At 36.2% G+C, this 20,692-nt stretch overlaps 1 long non-coding RNA gene across 1 annotated transcript; it reads right to left on the bottom strand.

The window, feature by feature from the left end:
* Positions 1-1,886: 1,886 nt before the first annotated feature.
* Positions 1,887-20,355, bottom strand: LOC143646176 (uncharacterized). Its single transcript, XR_013157363.1, has 3 exons — positions 20,158-20,355; positions 4,328-4,453; positions 1,887-2,263 (listed from the first exon to the last, which is right to left on the bottom strand). It is a non-coding gene; the product is annotated as an uncharacterized LOC143646176 (long non-coding RNA).
* Positions 20,356-20,692: the final 337 nt, after the last annotated feature.

Below are 20,692 nucleotides of genomic sequence, written 5' to 3'. Positions count from 1 at the left end.
GGTATATGTATCCTATGAATGTTCCTCTTTTATATGTTGGCAGTAAATAACGTGTTCTGAGTTTTACAGGTCCAGAGCCAGAGGAGAATTTTGCCTCAAGACAGACCATGCCTGTAACTGACTCGATGAGATTTTATATTGTTTCTAACATTTTATTGTATTTGTATTGTTATTGAAATGGTTTAAGGCTTTCTGATATTGTTATAGAATGAATGTATTTTGCATTTGGAAAGAGCATATCTTTTGGGAGTCCAAAGGGTGAAATGTGCTGGTTTGAATCTGTGGTTGACCCCAGTAAAGACATGTCCTGTAATCCTCATTCAGTATTGCTGGGTGGGAGCATTTTGATTGTTCCCATGGAGATGTGATCCACCCAACTGTGGGTGGTAACTTTTGATTAGATGATTTTCATGGAGGTGTGTCTCCACCCATTGAAGGTAGAGTTGCTTACTGGAATCTTTTAAAAGAGGAAACATTTTGGAGCAATTCCCCTTTGTAGAGTCACGAGAAAGCCAGCAGATGCCTCCATGTTCACCATGTGCCCTTCCAGCTAAGAGAGAAATGTTGAACATCATCGGCCTTCTTGAACCAAGGTATCTTTCCCTGGATGCCTTAGATTGGACATTTCTATAGACTTGTTTTAATTGGGACATTTTCTCAGCCTTAGAACTGCAAACTTGCAACTTATTAAATTTCCTTTTTTAAAAGCCATTCCATTTCTGGTATATTGCATTCTGGCAGCTAGCAAACTAGAACAAGATTCTAAATTACCAAGAGAAGCAAATTTTCCTTATAGATTTAGGGAGCTATCAGATAAGCCTTGAACCATTCCTTAAAAGATGAATGACAATTAGGACATAGAAAAGAAAAAGAACATCAAAATATAGGTAATAGCATAAGCATGAGCTTTGAGTTAGAATGAGTATGGTGTGCTGTGTAGACTCTGAGGATTGGGACTTATTTGGAAGAAGGTTCATAGAAGCCATAGGTTTGAATTGATGGAATAGGAGTAGAATATGAAAAGCATTTTTAAAATTCTGGGGCTTGGGTTGTCTCCCAAAGTCACTGAACAGAGTCTAAGTGAGGGAATAATAGGATTTTGAGTGAGGGAATAATAGGATTTTGAGTGAGGGAATAATAGGATGAAACTAATGATTATTAAAGGTCAGTCTGGTATTATAGAAAAGATGGACTATTTGCTGAGAAAGTCTGGAGGCAAGGGGAGTTTTAGGGAGTTCTTATAATAGTCTAGATATGAAATAATATTTTACTGGATGAACTAAGGTGGTAGCAATAGAAAATGGGAGGAAGAGAGGGACACTAAGGATATATTGAAGGAAAAGTGATCAAGACATGATGACCAAAGAATGTGGCCATCAATAACTTTAAAATTCTAACAATATAACACTAATACCTAGTTTCTTAAGAACTTTTTTCTTGAAAGCTAAGGAATTTTAATATATGACTGAAAGCTATTATAAAATGCTTAATGAAAATTTTCCAAGTATTTAGGTCAGGCATCACTATTGAAGTGTATCTAAAAATGAAGGCAGTTAGCATTCTCTAAGAAAAATAGAGAGGTTCAACCTGAACAATCTCACTATTAGTCTATCACCCAGATTCATAGAACAGTCAAGGGACTTTATAACTTTCATCAAATATGCAATCCTCTCTGAGGAGCAAAGCAAGCAAAGTAGTTAAAATCATAAGCTTTGCTAAATGCAACCTGGCATCCTGACTTGAATAGGAAAAGGATATTATTAGAAAAATTAATGAAATCCAAATAAAGCCCAGAACGTAGTTAGTAGTCATGTAGCAATGCTAACATCTTAATTTTGGCAAACATACCATTATTATATAAGACGTTAAGGTTAGGGACACTGGCTATACAGGAACTCTCTGTGCTATTTTTGCAACTTCTCCATAAATGCAAAACTACTCTAAAATTAAAAGTTTATTTTTAAAAAATCATAAGCTTTGAAGGCAATCAGACCTGGATTGAATTCTAGCTCTTCTTCTTCTTAGCTGAATGAATTTAGGCATATTCTCTAAGTCTCACTTTCCTCAAAAATGAAAGAGGGGTAACAGTACTGCCCTTATGGTATTTAAACAGATAATGCAGGTAAAGTGCTGAGTGCTCTGGCTGGTACCAAGTAACACTCAGTAAAGTTCAGGGCTGTTTGTGCTGGTGGTGGTGGTAGTTAGTTCTTCATTCAAGAGTTTCCAAGAGAGTCACAGAGTGATGGAAAGACCTAAAAATTTCCTAGTAAAAATAAAAATAATACTTAAGTAGCAAATTGAATACATATATATATCAAGAAGAAAGAATTACTTTGGAATGTGACTTATATATCAGCTATCCAAATAAACAAATTCCAATTTTTTTAATTATTTGGGGATAAATTTAGATTTATAGAAGAGTTGCAAAAATATTACACAGGGTTCTTGTAGAACCCCACCCAGTTTCCCCTAGTACAAAAATGGTACATTTTTTAAGTTAATGGGCCAAAAGAGACAACACGATTATTGACTAAAATCTGTACTCTATTCAGATTTCCTTAGTTTTCATCTAAAATCCTTTTTCATTTCCAGGATCCCAACTGAATATCACATTACATTTATAGCCATCATGTCTCTTTAGGCCTCCTCTTGACAGTGAAATTTTCTCAGACTTTCCTTGTTTCTGATGACCTTAACGGTTTTGAGAAATACTGGTCAGGTATTTGTAGAAAGTCCCTCAATTTCAGTTTGTCTGATGTTTTTTTTTTTTGACATTTAAAAAAAATTTTTATTAGAGAAGCTGTAGGGTTTTTTTTGTTGTTGTTCCTCAATTTTTTTTTATTAATTAAAAAAATTAACTAACACAACATTTAGAAATCATTCCATTCTACATATGCAATCAGTAATTCTTAATATCATCACATAGATGTATGATCATCATTTCTTAGTACATATGCATCGATTTAGAAAAAGAAATAGCAAGACAACAGAAAAAGAAATAAAATGATAATATAGAGAAAAAATAAAAATAAAAATAAAAAATACAAAAATATATAAGAAAAAAACAAAACTATAGCTCAGATGCAGCTTCATTCAGTGTTTTAACATAATTACATTACAATTAGTATTGTGCTGTCCTTTTTTTTTTTTTTTTAGAAATCATACCATTCTACATATGCAATCAGTAATTCTTAACATCATCACATAGATGCATGATCATCGTTTCTTAGTACATTTGCATCGGTTTAGAAGAACTAGCAATATAACCGAAAAAGATATAGAATGTTAATATAGAGAAAAAAATAAAAGTAATAATAGTAAGAACAAAACAAAACAAAACAAAAACCTATAGCTCGGATGCAGCTTCATTCAGTGTTTTAACATGATTACTTTACAATTAGGTATTATTGTGCTGTCCATTTTTGAGTTTTTGTATCTAGTCCTATTGCACAGTCTGTATCCCATCAGCTCCAATTACCCATTATCTTACCCTGTTTCTAACTCCTGCTGAACTCTGTTACCAATGACATATTCCAAGTTTATTCTCGAGTGTCGATTCACATCATTGGGACCATACAGTATTTGTCTTTTAGTTTTTGGCTAGACTCACTCAGCATAATGTTCTCTAGGTCCATCCATGTTATTACATGCTTCATAAGTTTATCCTGTCTTAAAGCTGCATTATATTCCATCATATGTATATACCACAGTTTGTTTAGCCACTCTTCTGTTGATGGACATTTTGGCTGTTTCCATCTCTTTGCAATTGTAAATAACGCTGCTATAAACATTGGTGTGCAAATGTCCGTTTGAGTTTTTGCCCTTAATTCCTTTGAGTAGATTCCCAGCAATGGTATTGCTGGGTCGTATGGCAATTCTATATTCAGCTTTTTGAGGAACCGCCAAACTGCCTTCCACAGTGGTTGCACCATTTGACATTCCCACCAACAGTGGATAAGTGTGCCTCTTTCTCCGCATCCTCTCCAGCACTTGTCATTTTCTGTTTTGTTGATAATGGCCATTCTGGTGGGTGTGAGATGATATCTCATTGTGGTTTTGATTTGCATTTCTCTAATGGCCAGGGACATTGAGCATCTCTTCATGTGCCTTTTGGCCATTTGTATTTCCTCCTCTGAGAGGTGTCTGTTCAAGTCTTTTTCCCATTTTGTAATTGGGTTGGGTGTCTGATGTTTTTATCGTAATTAGAATGGAGTTATATTTTGAGGAGGAAGACCATAGAGATAAACTTCCATTCTCATCACATCATACCAAGGGTAGCTACTAGTAATATAACTGACCATTGATGATGTTAACCTTAATTGCTTACCTGAGGTAGTCTTTGTCGGGTTTCTCCACTGTGAAGTTATTTTTTTCCCTCTTATTATACTGTACTCTTTGGAAGGAAGTCACTATGTGCAGCCCACATTTAAGGTGAGGGATTTATGCTCCACTTCTTTAATATCAAAGTACCATCATAAATTATTTGGAATTTATTCATTCATTTATTAGTTCAATCAATCCATCATTTATTTATACTGCTCTGGACCCATTGGTTATTTATTTTATATTTGGGGATATAATCCAATACTTTGTTATTTATTTTGTTCTCAAATTGTTCTAGCTTTGACCACAGGGAACTCTTTCAGTTGGCTCCTATGTCTCTTTGACATATACCAATTGGTTTGTTTTTGAACACTTACTTCTTTTCTGGCATTACAAGAGACTCCAGACTTATCTTATGTATTCCCTATCCCAGCCCTAGAATTAGCCATTTCTCCAAGGAGCCCTGGATTCTTTTATTGGAGAATGGTATTATAAGACAAGATATGGGCTGGGTGAAAAAAATTCATTTTAATAGTTCAAAATATGCATTTTGTTATGTCCTATGTGACTAGAGAACAGCTTCTACATGCATCAGAATCACATGGAGAGATTTCTCAAAAATACATGTGGGTGCTCACCATGACCACCTTTGTCCATCAACAAAAGCTTTGAACAACAAGCAAGAACTGGCAGAAACATCTTTCTAAAAACTCCAGAAAACAGTTAAAGGATTGCAATACCAGGCTGAGTGCCAAATCAAGAAAAGGCAACTTAAAAACAGTAGGATCTCATGACACCCGTGCAGGCCCTCTCCCCCATCCCCTCACCAGCTCACTGAGGAGCCAGCCCACATCCCAGTGCATGTCCCTGCTCCTGGCTATGGAGGGAGAAGAAGGACATTTGTGCACATATTAGCATATGTATATATCTGTATAAGTCTGTCTTGTAGCAATCTGAATGGTTAACTCAAGATACACATCGCAGTCACACCATCCCAGAATTTGCTTGTACACAGAGCTGGCTCACAGAACTCTCCCACAGAATGCAGTAGAACAACAGTCAAATTGCAATTGCCTGGGACAAAGGAGTGCCAGCTGTGGGACATAAAATATAGCAACTGGGACAGTGGGGAAACATAGTTTCCTGGGAGAATGAGGTCATTCATACCTGCATAAACGAGGAACTCCTAGGGCCATGTGCACATGTCCAGGACAAGAAGTATACCCACAAAAAGCTTGGGAGAACCCTGTGCTTTTGCCTAGGGCTGATCTCTAAACTCATTATCGTGACAGCTAAACCCTGAAGGAAAGTACTTGAAGAGGCTAGGAAAGGTATTTTCTTTTTACTTTCTTTTTTTAGCTCTTGGGATTTAAAGAAATCCCTGGCAAAACACTATCTGGTACATGTTTAAGAAATAGACACCTCAGTGTTTAAATTCCAGAGATAACAAATTAAAATTTCAAAATTTCCAAGTTGCGATAAAAGATTCAAAAAGATAGAAGGCGCAATGTCTTATGCAAATGAGAATGTTAAAACATTAGAAACATAAAGGAGGGCCAAACCTGGGACATACAAATAAAGACTTTCTTTAAAAATGATCCTAATATGCTCAAAAAGCCAAAGAAAACTCCCCAGACGATTCAACAGCAGGTTGGAGCTCACAGAAAAAAGAAAGCATGAACTTGAAGATAAGACAACTGATATCATACAGTCTGAGGAGCAGAAAGAGAAAAGCATGAAGAAAAGTAAACAGAATCTGAGAGACATGTGAGACACCATCAAGAATGCACACTGAAGGAGTCCCAAAGGAGAATAAAGATAAAGGGGCAGCAAGAATATTTGAAGAAATAATGGCTGAAAGTTTCCCAAATTTAATGAAAGACAGAATTATACACATCCAAGAAACTCAACGAACTCTAAACAGAATAAACTCAAATAGACAAATACCAAGCCATATCATCATCAGACTTTCAAATGCCAAGGATAACAAGAGAGTTCTTTTAACCACAAACCAGAAGCAACTTGTCATATACAAGGATATTAAGTGATTATTTCTCATTGGAAACCATGGACGCAAGAAGGCAGTGGGAAGATATATTTAAAATGCTGAAAGGGAAAAATAAACGCCAACAAAGAATACTATATACTGCAAAACTGTCTTTCCCAAATGAGGGGGGAGATTAAGACACCCCAAGATAAACAAAAGCTGAGGGAGCTCATCACCACTACAGTAGCCCTACAAGAAATACTAAAGGGAGTGCTTCAATTTTGAAGCAAAGGATATTAGATAATAGATCAAAGCTGCCTGAAAAAATAAAGATCTCCAATAAATATGGCAACCTGGATAAATATAAATGCCAGTACTATTGTATTTTTTGGTTTGTAATTCTGCTTCCTACTTCCTATAGGATCTAAAAGGTAAATGCATAAAAAGTAATGGTAAAACAATAGTTTGGGCTTGTAATATATAAATATATAATTTTGACATGAACTATATAAAAGTGAGGGGATGGTGGAGTATAAGAGTATATATGCTAGTAAAGTTAAGTTGGCATAAAATGAAACAATATATTTATAGATTTAGGATGTTACATTTAAGCCACATGGTAACAACAAAGAAAGAATATGAGAGAATATGCATTAAAGGAAATGAGAATGGATTTTAAAGAGATCACTACAAAAGATTAAATAAATGCAAAAGTAGACAGTAACAGAAGAACTGAAGGCCAAAGAAGGTATGAAGTTTACAAAAAACAAAGAGTAAAATGGCAGAAGAAAGTCATGTATTATCAGTAATTACTTTAAATTTAAATAGGTTAAATTTTACAGTCAAAGGGCATAGATTGACAGAATGAATTAAAAAGCATGTGCCAGTTTGAAAGTACTATGTGTCCCAGAAAAGCCATGTTTAAATCCTGATCCGATCTTGTGGGGGGCAGCTGTTTCTTTTAATCCTGATTCAACACTGTAAGTTGGAAACCTTTGGTTATCTATTGGACATGTGACATGCCTAATTGTGTGTGTGATCTTTTGATTAAATGGAGATGTGATTTCACCCATTTCAAGTGGATCTTGATTAGTTCACTGGAGTCCTTTAGAAGAAAAAATGTTTTGGAGAGAGCCAGAAATGACAGAACTGAGAGAAACTTCAAAGCAGAGCTGACACAGATACCGACACTTGACGAACAGAGGCACAGATGTTTGGAGATGCTTGAAGCCCAGCAGATGTCACTTGCAGAGTTGTCAAGCAAGACAGAACCTGGTGAGAGCCAAGGGAAGCCAAGAGATAAAAGCCAGCCCTGGAAAACCAAAGTGAGGACCCCCACAGGAACAGAGGCTGAAAGCAATAAAGCCCAGGAGCAAGGAAAAGCATGACTTCCTAGTTGACAGAGGTTTCCAGATGCATTGACCTTTCTTGAATTAAGGTATGTTTTTCTGGATGCCTTAGTTTGGACATTTTTATAGGCGGGAACTGCAAACTTGTAACTTGTTAAATTCCCCTTTTTAAAAACCATTCCAGTTCTGGTATATCACATTCTGGCAGTTTGCAAACTAGAGCAGCTGTTTACAAAAAACACCTTAAATTCAAAAATAAGATAGGTTGAAAGTGAAAGGATAGTAAAAATATTCCACGCAAATGCAATCAAAGAAGAGCAAGAATAATCAGTATTAGACAAATAAACTTTAAAAAAAAACTGTTAAAAGGGACAAAGAAGGAAACTATATATTGATGAAAGGGTCCATACATCAGAAAATATAATGATTATAACCACATATACACCTAACAACAGATTCCCGAAATATACGAAGCAAATTTAGACATATTTAAAAGAAGAAATAGATGGTTCTACATTAATAAAAGGAAACTTCAAAATACCACTTTCAATAATGGAGAGATCAAGACAGAAGATCAATAAAGAGAAAGACTACTTGAACAATACTTTAAAGTAACTAGACCTAGTAGACATATTTAGAACACTTCAAAAACAGCACAGTACACCTTTTTCTCAATTTCACATGGACCATTTTCTAGGAGAAATCACATGCTAAGTCATAGAACATTCAATACACTTTAAAAGATTGAAACATATGAAATCTCTTCTCTTGACTACAGTGGAATGAAACCAGAAATCAATATCAGAGGGAGAAGTGGAAAATTCACAAATATGTGCAAATTAAACATTATACTCTTAAACAACCATTAGGTCAAAGAAGAGAGAAGGGAAACTAGAAAATATCTTGAGACAATGAAAACAAGAACACAACATACCAAGATGCTTGAAATGCAGCAAAGACAGTGCTCAGAGAGAAATTAATAGCTCTAAATGTTTATATTATAAAAGAAGAAAGTACTCAAGTCAGTAACCTGATCTCACACCTGGAGGAAGGACAAAAAGAAAAGCAAACCAAATCCAAAGTGAGCAGTAGGAAGAAAATAATAAAGATTAGAGCAGAGATAAATGAAATAGAGAATAGAAAAACAATGAAACTCAGTGAAACCAAAAGTTGGTTCTTTGAAAACATCAAACCTTTAGCTAGACCAACAAAGAACAAAAGAGAGTAGACACAAATATCAGGAAAAAAATGAAAGCGTAGCCATTGCTATTGACTTTACAGAGATAAAAAAGGATTATAAGAAGATATGATGAACAATTAATTGTATGCCTCCAAATCAAATAACCTAGATAAGGTACACAAATTCCAAGAAACTTATACAACCTAAACTGACTCAAGAAGTATACCTTAACAGACCAATAACAAGTAAAGAGATTGAGTAAAACCTCCCAGCAACAACAAAAAAGTATAGGGCCAGATGGCTTCACAGGTAAATTTTATGAAGCATTCAAAGAATTAACACCAATCTTTCTCAAACTCTTCCAAAAATTGAAGAGGAGGGAAGATTTCCTAACTTCATTCTGTAAAACCAGCATCACCTTAATGCCAAAGCCAAATAGAGATATCACAAGAAAATAAACTTCAGACCAATATCCCTTATGAAAATAGATGTAAAATCCTCAACAATATACTAGTAAACTTAATCCAAGTGCCCATCAAAAAGATTATGCACCATGACCAGTAGGATTTATGCTAGGAATGTGAGGGTGGTTCAACCTAAGAAAAATCTACACTACATTAAAAGAATGAAAGAAAAAAGCACATAATCATATTGATTGACAAAGAATATGCACTTGACAAATTGCAATACCTTTTCTTTATAAAAACACTCAGAGCAATAGGAATGAAAAGGAACTTTTTCAACATAATAAAGGACATATATGAAAAACCCACAGCTAACATCATACCCAATGATGATAGAGCACTTTCCCCTGGGATCAAGAGAAGTATGCCCACTCTCATCATTACTATTCATCATTGCACTGGAAATGCTAGCCTAAGCAATTAAGCAAGAAAAACATAAAAGAAAACCAAATTGGAAAGGAAGAAGTAAAACACTCCTATTTGCATACGAATGATCTTACATAGAGAAAATCCAGAAGAATCTACAAGGAAGCTATTAGACCTAATAAATGAATTCAACAAAGTAGTACAGCACAAGATTATCATTCAAAAATCAGTGATGTTTCCATACATGAGCAGGGAACAATCTGAAATGAAAACAAAAGAGCAATTCCATTTATAATATTATCAATTAAAAAACCTAAATATCTGGGAATAAATCTACCCATTATATAAAGGACTGTAACAGGAAACTACAAATTATTACTGAGGGTGGGCTACAGTGGTTCAGCAGGCTGAGTTCTTGCCTGCCATGATGGAGATCTGGGCTCAATTCCCAGTGCCTGCCCATGCCAAAAAAAAAAAATCATTATTGAAATAACTTAATGAGGACATAAATAAATGGAAAAATATTCCATGCACATGGATTTGAAGACTTAATATCCTTGAGATGTCAATACTCCCCAAAGCAAGTTACAGATTTAATACAATCCCAATCAAAATGCCAACATTCTTGGCAGAAAATGAAAAGCTAACCATCAAATTCAAATGGGAGGACTTCCGGAGAAGATGGTGGCTTAGTAAGACGCGCGGGTCTTAGTTCCTCCTCCAGAACAGCTACTAGAGAAGCAGAAACGATTCAGAACAGCTCCCGGAGCCATGACAGAGACCAAGAAGACACCGTACACCATTCTGGAATGGCTGACTGGCTGGGAAAACCCGCTCTGGTGAGATCGCCGAGGGGCGCGGGCTTCCCCGGGCCAGGGCGGCAGGCGGCCAGAGTGCCTCCCTCACTCCTTCCCGGGCCGGCTGGGAGAATTGGACAGGCGGTCCCCTAAAGCTGCGGTGGCTGGCGCCCCCCCATGCGCAGCCCCCTGGATCAGCTGGGAGAATTGGATCGGAGATCCCCAAGCCGCGGAGAATGGCGACCGGGATCCCTTCCTAACACGTGGCTTCCCAGTCCGGCTGGGAACGGTGGATAGACACTTCCCCAAGCCGCAGGGGCTGGTGCCACCCCACCACGCTTGGCACCCCGGGCCAGCCGGGAAATTTGGACAGGTGTTCCCCCAAGCCGCGGAGGCGGGCAACCCTCCCCGCACGCGGATTCCCGGGCCGGCTGGGAGATTCAGATTGGCACTGCCCCAAGCCGCTTCGGCTGGCGACCCCCCCCTACAGCGAGAGTTTTCCAAAATTAAAGGACCCACAGCATCTTTTACTGGTGGGACACGCAGACAGATGAGCGCCACTTACTGGGCAGGATAAGAAAAACAGAGCCCAGAGATTTCACAGAAAAATCTTTCAACCTGCGGGGTATTACACCCAGGGAAATCTGATTAAATGCCCAGACGCCAGCAGAAGATAATGGATCATGCTCAGAAAATTGAAAATATGGCCCAGTCAAAGGAACAAACCAATAGTTCAAATGAGATACAGGAGCTGAGACAACTAATGCTGAATATACGAACAGAAATGGAAAACCTCTTCAAAAACCAAATCGATAAATTGAGGGAGGACATGAAGAAACATGGGCTGAACAAAAAGAAGAAATAGAAAAACTGAAAAAACAAATCACAGAACTTATGGGAGTGAAGGACAAAGTAGAAAAGTTGGAAAAAACAATGGATACCTACAATGGTAGATTTAAAGAGACAGAAGCTAGAATTAGTGAACTGGAGGATGGAACATCTGAATTCCAAAAAGAAACAGAAACTATAGGGAAAAGAATGGGAAAAAAAAAATTTTTTTTATTAATTAACAGAAAAAAAGAAATTAACCCAACATTTACAAATCATACCATTCTACATATGCAATCAGTAATTCTTAACATCATCACATAGATGCATGATCATCTTTTCTTAGTACATTTGCATCGGTTTAGAAGAACTAGCAACACAACAGAAAAAGATATAGAATGTTAATATAGATAAAAAAATAAAAGTAATAATAGTAAAAACAAAACAAAACAAAACAAAAACCTATAGCTCAGATGCAGCTTCATTCAGTGTTTTAACATGATTACTTTACAATTAGGTATTATTGTGCTGTCCATTTTTGAGTTTTTGTATCTAGTCCTGTTGCACAGTCTGTATCCCTTCAGCACCAATTACCCATTATCTTACCCTGTTTCTAACTCCTGCTGGACTCTGTTACCAATGACATATTCCAAGTTTATTCTCGAATGTCTGTTCACATCAGTGGGACCATACAGTATTTGTCCTTTAGTTTTTGGCTGGACTCACTCAGCATAATGTTCTCTAGGTCCATCCATGTTATTACATGCTTCATAAGTTTATCCTGTCTTAAAGCTGCATAATATTCCATCGTATGTATATACCACAGTTTGTTTAGCCACTCGTCTGTTGATGGACATTTGGCTGTTTCCATCTCTTTGCAATTGTAAATAACGCTGCTATAAACATTGGTGTGCAAATGTACGTTTGTGTCTTTGCCCTTAAGTCCTTTGAGTAGATAGCCAGCAATGGTATTGCTGGGTGGTATGGCAATTCTATATTCAGCTTTTTGAGGAACCGCCAAACTGCCTTCCACAGTGGTTGCACCATTTGACATTCCCACCAACAGTGTATAAGTGTGCCTCTTTCTCCGTGTCCTCTCCAGCACTTGTCATTTTCTGTTTTGTTGATAATGGACATTCCGGTGGGTGTGAGATGATATCTCATTGTGGTTTTGATTTGCATTTCTCTAATGGCCAGGGACATTGACCATCTCTTCATGTGCCTTTTGGACATTTATATTTCCTCTTCTGAGAGGTGTCTGTTCAAGTCTTTTTCGCATTTTATACTTGGGTTGGCTGTCTTTTTGTTGTTGAGTTGGACAATCTCTTTATAAATTCTGGATACTAGACCTTTATCTGATATGTCATTTCCAAATATTGTCTCCCATTGTATAGGCTGTCTTTCTACTTTCTTTTTTTTTTTTTTTTTTCTTTTTTGGTGGTGTTGCTTTTCCATTTTATTTTATTTTAACTTAATTTTTTTTATTAATTAATGGCAAAAAAGAAATTAACCCAACATTTAGAAATCATACCATTCTACATATGCAATCAGTAATTCTTAACATCATCACATAGATGCATGATCATCGTTTCTTAGTACATGTGCATCGGTTTCGAAGAACTAGCAACACAACAGAAAAAGATATAGAATGTTAATATAGAGAAAACAAATAAAAGTAATAATAATAGTAAAAAAACAAACAAAAAAAAACACAAAAAACCTATAGCTCAGATGCAGCTTCATTCAGTGTTTTAACGTGATTACTTTACAATTAGGTATTATTGTGATGTCCATTTTTGAGTTTTTGTATCTAGTCCTGTTGCACAGTCTGTATCCCCTCAGCACCAATTACCCATTATCTTACCCTGTTTCTAACTCCTGCTGGACTCTGTTACCAATGACATATTCCAAGCTTATTCTCGAATGTCCGTTCACATCAGTGGGACCATACAGTATTTGTCCTTTAGTTTTTGGCTAGACTCACTCAGCATAATGTTCTCTAGGTCCATCCATGTTATTACATGCTTCATAAGTTTATCCTGTCTTAAAGCTGCATAATATTCCATCGTATGTATATACCACAGTTTGTTTAGCCACTCGTCTGTTGATGGATATTTTGGCTGTTTCCATCTCCTTGCAATTGTAAATAACGCTGCTATAAACATTGGTGTGCAAATGTCCGTTTGAGTTTTTGCCCTTAATTCCTTTGAGTAGATTCCCAGCAATGGTATTGCTGGGTCGTATGGCAATTCTATATTCAGCTTTTTGAGGAACCGCCAAACTGCCTTCCACAGTGGTTGCACCATTTGATATTCCCACCAACAGTGGATAAGTGTGCCTCTTTCACAGCATCCTCTCCAGCACGTCATTTTCTGTTTTGTTGATAATGGCCATTCTGGTGGGTGTGAGATGATATCTCATTGTGGTTTTGATTTGCATTTCTCTAATGGCCAGGGACATTGAGCATCTCTTCATGTGCCTTTTGGTCATTTGTATTTCCTCTTCTGAGAGGTGTCTGTTCAAGTCTTTTTCCCATTTTGTAATTGGGTTGGCTGACTTTCTGTTGTTAAGTTGAACAATCTCTTTATAAATTCTGGATACTAGAACTTTATCTGATATTTCATTTCCAAATATTGTCTCCCATTGTGTAGGCTGTCTTTCTACTTTCTTGATGAAGATCTTTGATGCACAAAAGTGTTTAATTTTGAGGAGCTCCCATTTATTTATTTATTTCTTCAGTGCTCTTGCTTTAGGTTTAAGGTCCATAAAACCGCCTCCAATTGTAAGATTCATAAGATATCTCCCTACATTTTCCTCTAACTGTTTTATGGTCTTAGACCTAATGTTTAGATCTTTGATCCATTTTGAGTTAACTTTTGTATAGGGTGTGAGATATGGGTCTTCTTTTATTCTTTTGCATATGGATATCCAGTTCTCTAGGCAGCATTTATTGAAGAGACTGTTCTGTCCCAGGTGAGTTGGCTTGACTGCCTTATCAAAGATCAAATGTCCATAGATGAGAGGGTCTATATCTGAGCACTCTATTCAATTCCATTGGTCGATATATCTATCTTTATGCCAATACCATGCTGTTTTGACCACTGTGGCTTCATAATATGCCTTAAAGTCAGGCAGTGCAAGACCTCCAGCTTCGTTTTTTTTCCTCAAGATGTTTTTAGCAATTCGGGGCACCCTGCCCTTCCAGATAAATTTGCTTATTAGTTTTTCTAATTCTGAAAAATAGGTTGTTGGGATTTTGATTGGTATTGCATTGAATCTGTAAATCAATTTAGGTAGGATTGACATCTTAACTATATTTAGTCTTCCAATCCATGAACACAGTATGCCCTTCCATCTATTTAGGTCTTCTGTGATTTCTTTTGACAGTTTTTTGTAGTTTTCTTTATATAGGTTTTTTGTCTCTTTAGTTAAATTTATTCCTAGGTATTTCATTCTTTTAGTTGCAATTGTAAATGGGATTCGTTTCTTGATTTCCTCCTCAGCTTGTTCATTACTAGTGTATAGAAATGCTACAGATTTTTGAATGTTGATCTTGTAACCTGCTACTTTGCTGTACTCATTTATTAGCCCTAGTAGTTTTGTTGTGGATTTTTCTGGGTTTTCGATGTATAGTATCATATCGTCTGCAAACAGTGATAGTTTTATTTCTTCCTTTCCAATTTTGATGCCTTGTATTTCTTTTTCTTGTCTAATTGCTCTGGCTAGACCTTCCAACACAATATTGAATAATAGTGGTGATAGTGGACATCCTTGCCTTGTTCCTGGTCTTAGGGGGAAAGTTTTCAATTTTTCCCCATTGAGGATGATATTAGCTGTGGGTTTTTCATATATTCCCTCTATCATTTTAAGGAAGTTCCCTTGTATTCCTATCCTTTGAAGTGTTTTCAACAGGAAAGGATGTTGAATCTTGTCAAATGCCTTCTCTGCATCAATTGAGATGCTCATGTGATTTTTCTGCTTTGATTTGTTGATATGGTGTATTACATTAATTGATTTTCTTATGTTGAACCATCCTTGCATACCTGGGATGAATCCTACTTGGTCATGATGTATAATTCTTTTAATGTGTTGTTGGATACGATTTGCTAGAATTTTATTGAGGATTTTTGCATCTATATTCATTAGAGAGATTGGTCTGTAGTTTTCTTTTTTTGTAATATCTTTGCCTGGTTTTGGTATGAGGGTGATGTTGGCTTCATAAAATGAATTAGGTAGTTTTCCCTCCACTTCGATTTTTTTGAAGAGTTTGAGGAGAGTTGGTACTAATTCCTTCTGGAATGTTTGATAGAATTCACATGTGAAGCCGTCTGGTCCTGGACTTTTCTTTTTAGGAAGTTTTTGAATGACTAATTCAATTTCTTTACTTGTGACTGGTTTGTTGAGGTCATCTATGTCTTCTTGAGTCAATGTTGGTTGTTCATATCTTTCCAGGAACCCGTCCATTTCATCTAAATTGTTGTATTTGTTAGCGTAAAGTTGTTCATAGTATCCTGTTATTACCTCCTTTATTTCTGTGAGGTCAGTAGTTATGTCTCCTCTTCCATTTCTGATCTTATTTATTTGCGTCCTCTCTCTTCTTCTTTTTGTCAATCTTGCTAAGGGCCCATCAATCTTATTAATTTTCTCATAGAACCAACTTCTGGTCTTATTGATTTTCTCTATTGTTTTCATGTTTTCAATTTCATTTATTTCTGCTCTAATCTTTGTTATTTCTTTCCTTTTGCTTGCTTTGGGATTAGTTTGCTGTTATTTCTCCAGTTCTTCCAAGTGGATAGTTAATTCCTGAATTTTTGCCTTTTCTTCTTTTCTGATATAGGCATTTAGGGCAATAAATTTCCCTCTTAGCACTGCCTTTGCTGCGTCCCATAAGTTTTGATATGTTGTGTTTTGATTTTCATTCGCCTCGAGGTATTTGCTAATTTCTCTTGCAATTTCTTCTTTGACCCACTCGTTGTTTAAGAGTGTGTTGTTGAGCCTCCACGTATTTGTGAATTTTCTGGCACTCTGCCTATTGTTGATTTCCAACTTCATTCCTTTATGATCCGAGAAAGTGTTGTGTATGATTTCAATCTTTTTAAATTTGTTAAGACTTGCTTTGTGACCCAGCATATGGTCTATCTTTGAGAATGATCCATGAGCACTTGAGAAAAAGGTTTATCCTGTTGTTGTGGGATGTAATGTCCTATAAATGTCTGTTAAGTCTAGCTCATTTATAGTAATATTCAGATTCTCTATTTCTTTATTGATCCTCTGTCTAGATGTTCTGTCCATTGATGAGAGTGGTGAATTGAAGTCTCCAACTATTATGGTATATGTGTCTATTTCCCTTTTCAGTGTTTGCAGTGTATTCCTCACGTATTTTGGGGCATTCTGGTTCGGTGCATAAATATTTATGATTGTTATGTCTTCTTGTTTAATTGTTCCTTTTATTAGTAGATAGTGTCCTTCTTTGTTTCTTTTAACTGTTTTACATTTGAAGTCTAATTTGTTGGATATTAGTATAGCCACTTCAGCTGTTTTCTGGTTGTTATTTGCATGAAATATCTTTTCCCAACCTTTCACTTTCAACCTATGTTTATCTTTGGGTCTAAGATGTGTTTCCTGTAGACAGCATATAGAAGGATCCTGTTTTTTAATCCATTCTGCCAGTCTATGTCTTTTGATTGGGGAATTCAGTCCATTAATATTTAGTGTTATTACTGTTTGGATACTATTTTCCTCTACCATTTTGCCTTTTGTATTATATATATCATATCTGACTTTCCTTCTTTCTACACTCTTCTCCATACCTCTCTCTTCTGTCTTTTCGGTCTGACTCTAGTGCTCCCTTTAGTATTTCTTGCAGAGCTGGTCTCTTGGTCACAAATTCTCTCAGTGACTTTTTGTCTATAAATGTTTTAATTTCTCCCTCATTTTTGAAGGACAATTTTGCTGGATATAGGAGTCTTGGTTGGCAGTTTTTCTCTTTTAGTAATTTAAATATATCATCCCACTGTCTTCTAGCTTCCATGGTTTCTGCTGAGAAATCTACACATAGTCTTATTGGGTTTCCCTTGTATGTGATGGATTGTTTTTCTCTTGCTGCTTTCAAGATCCTCTCTTTCTCTTTGACCTCTAACATTCTAACTAGTAAGTGTCTTGGAGAATGCCTATTTGGGTCTAATCTCTTTGGGGTGCGCTGCACTTCTTGGATCTGTAATTTTAGGTCTTTCATAAGAGTTGGGAAATTTTCAGTGATAATTTCTTCCATTAGTTTTTCTCCTCCTTTTCCCTTCTCTTCTCCTTCTGGGACACCCACAACACTTATATTTGTGCGCTTCATATTGTCATTCAGTTCCCTGATCCCCTGTTCAAATTTTTCCATTCAAGAGAGGATCTTGAAAGCAGCAAGAGAAAAACAATCCATCACATACAAGGGAAACCCAATAAGATTATGTGTAGATTTCTCAGCAGAAACCATGGAAGCTAGAAGACAGTGGGATGATATATTTAAATTACTAAAAGAGAAAAACTGCCAACCAAGACTCCTATATCCAGCAAAATTGTCCTTCAAAAATGAGGGAGAAATTAAAACATTCTCAGACAAAAAGTCACTGAGAGAATTTGTGACCAAGAGACCAGCTCTGCAAGAAATACTAAAGGGAGCACTGAAGTCAGAACCGAAAAGACAGAAGAGAGAGGTATGGAGAAGAGTGTAGAAAGAAGGAAAGTCAGATATGATATATATAATACAAAAGGCAAAATGGTAGAGGAAAATATTATCCAAACAGTAATAACACTAAATGTTAATGGACTGAATTCCCCAATCAAAAGACATAGACTGGCAGAATGGATTAAAAACAGGATCCTTCTATATGCTGTCTACAGGAAACACATCTTAGACCCAAAGATAAACATAGGTTGAAAGTGAAAGGTTGGGAAAAGATATTTCATGCAAATAACAACCAGAAACAGCAGGAGTGGCTATACTAATATCCAACAAATTAGACTTCAAATGTAAAGCAGTTAAAAGAGACAAAGAAGGACACTATCTACTAATAAAAGGAACAATTAAACAAGAAGACATAACAATCATAAATATTTATGCACTGAACCAGAATGCCCCAAAATATGTGAGGAATACACTGCAAACACTGAAAAGGGAAATAGACACATATACCATAATAGTTGGAGACCTCAATTCACCACTCTCATCAATGGACAGAACATCTAGACAGAGGATCAATAAAGAAATAGAGAATCTGAATATTACTATAAATGAGCTAGACTTAACAGACATTTATAGGACATTACATCCCATAACAGCAGGATACACCTTTTTCTCAAGTGCTCATGGATCATTCTCAAAGATAGACCATATGCTGGGTCACAAAGCAAGTCTTAACAAATTTAAAAAGATTGAAATCATACACAACACTTTCTCGGATCATAAAGGAATGAAGTTGGAAATCAACAATAGGCGGAGTGCCAGAAAATTCACAAATACGTGAAGGCTCAACAACACACTCTTAAACAACGAGTGGGTCAAAGAAGAAATTGCAAGAGAAATTAGCAAATACCTCGAGGCGAATGAAAATCAAAACACAACATATCAAAACTTATGGGACGCAGCAAAGGCAGTGCTAAGAGGGAAATTTATTGCCCTAAATGCCTATATCAGAAAAGAAGAAAAGGCAAAAATTCAGGAATTAACTATCCACTTGGAAGAACTGGAGAAAGAACAGCAAACTAATCCCAAAGCAAGCAAAAGGAAAGAAATAACAAAGATTAGAGCAGAAATAAATGAAATTGAAAAAAAAAAATTCAAATGGAAGGGCAATGGACCCTGAACAGCCAAAACTTTCTTTAACAAGAATGAAATTGGAAAACTCATAATTCCCTGTGTCCAATTTATTAAAACATTATAGTAATAAAAAAAAAAGTGTGACAATGGCACAAGGACAGACATATAGACCAATGGAATAGAATTGAGAACACAGAAATAAATTCATACAACTATGGCCAACTGATTTTTCACAGGGTAACCAAATCATTTAATTGGGAAAGAACAGTCTTTTCAACAAGTGGTGCTGGGAAACTAGATATCCTTATGCAAATGAATGAAAGCACATCTCTATCTCACACCATATACAAAAATTAACTAAAAATGAATGAACAACGTAAATATAGAAGCTGAAACTACAAAACTCTTAGAAGAAAACATAGGGAAATATCTTCAGGACTTCACATTGTGCAATGGATTCTTAGACTATGTACCAAAAGCAGGAGCAATGAAAAAAATAGGTAAATTGAATTTCATCAGAGTGCACAACTTTTCACATCGAAAGACTTTAACATGAAAGTAAAATGACAACCATCATAATGGAATAAAATATTGAAAGCTATATAACTGATAAGGGTTTAATATCCTGAATATATAAATGCCTGTAACTCAACAACAAAAAGACAAACAACCCAATTTTAAAATATGCAAATGATTGAATAGATATTTCTCCAAAGATATACAAGTTGTCAAAAAGTACATGAAAAGTTGTTAAACATCATTAGACATGAGGGAATATCCAATGTACATCTACAACACAATAATTTACTACCTCATACCCACTAGAATGGCTATTATTTTAAAAATGGAAAATAAAAAGTGCTGGTAAGGTTATAGAGAAATAGGAATCCTTGTACTTTGTTGGTGGGAATGTAAAATGATGCAGCTGCTGTGGAAAAGTCTGGTTGTCCCTTAAAAAATTAATCATAAAACCACCATATGACCTGGAAAACCCAATTCTAGGTATGTATACAAAAGAATTGAAAGCAGGAAGTGTGCCAATTTGAGGCTGTTATGTACCCCAGAAAATCCATGTTCTTTTTCCTAATCCAGTCTTGTGGGGGCAGACTTTTAGATTATGTTGTTTCCATGGAACTGTGACTCACCCAATTGTGGGTGAGATCCTTGGATTAGGTGGTTTCCATGGAGATGTATCTCAGCCCATTCAAGATGGGTCCTCATCTACTTATTGAAGTCCTTTAAGAGGGAACCATTTTGGAAGGGCTCAGAGCAAACACAGAGACATTTGGAGATGCAGAAAGAAAATATTCCAGGGGAAGTTGTTAGAAACCACAAGCCAAAGGACCAGCAGACACCAGCCACATCCCTTCTCAGTGACAGAGGTGTTCGAGACCCATCAGCCTTTCTTGAGACAAGGTATCTTTTTCTGGATGCTTTAGTTTGGACATTTTTATGGTCTTAGAACTATAAACTTGTAACTTAATAAATTCCCTTTATAAAAGCCAATCCAGGGCAGTGCAACAGTGGTTCAGTGGCAGAATTCTCACCTGCCATGCTAGGGACCTGGGTTCAATTCCTGGTTCCTGCCCATGAA

Source organism: Tamandua tetradactyla, chromosome 9, assembly GCF_023851605.1.
Source record: "Tamandua tetradactyla isolate mTamTet1 chromosome 9, mTamTet1.pri, whole genome shotgun sequence".
Lineage (NCBI taxonomy): Eukaryota > Metazoa > Chordata > Mammalia > Pilosa > Myrmecophagidae > Tamandua > Tamandua tetradactyla.
The sequence above is the reverse complement of the archived record's forward strand: the minus strand, read 5'-3'. Positions and strand labels throughout refer to the sequence as shown.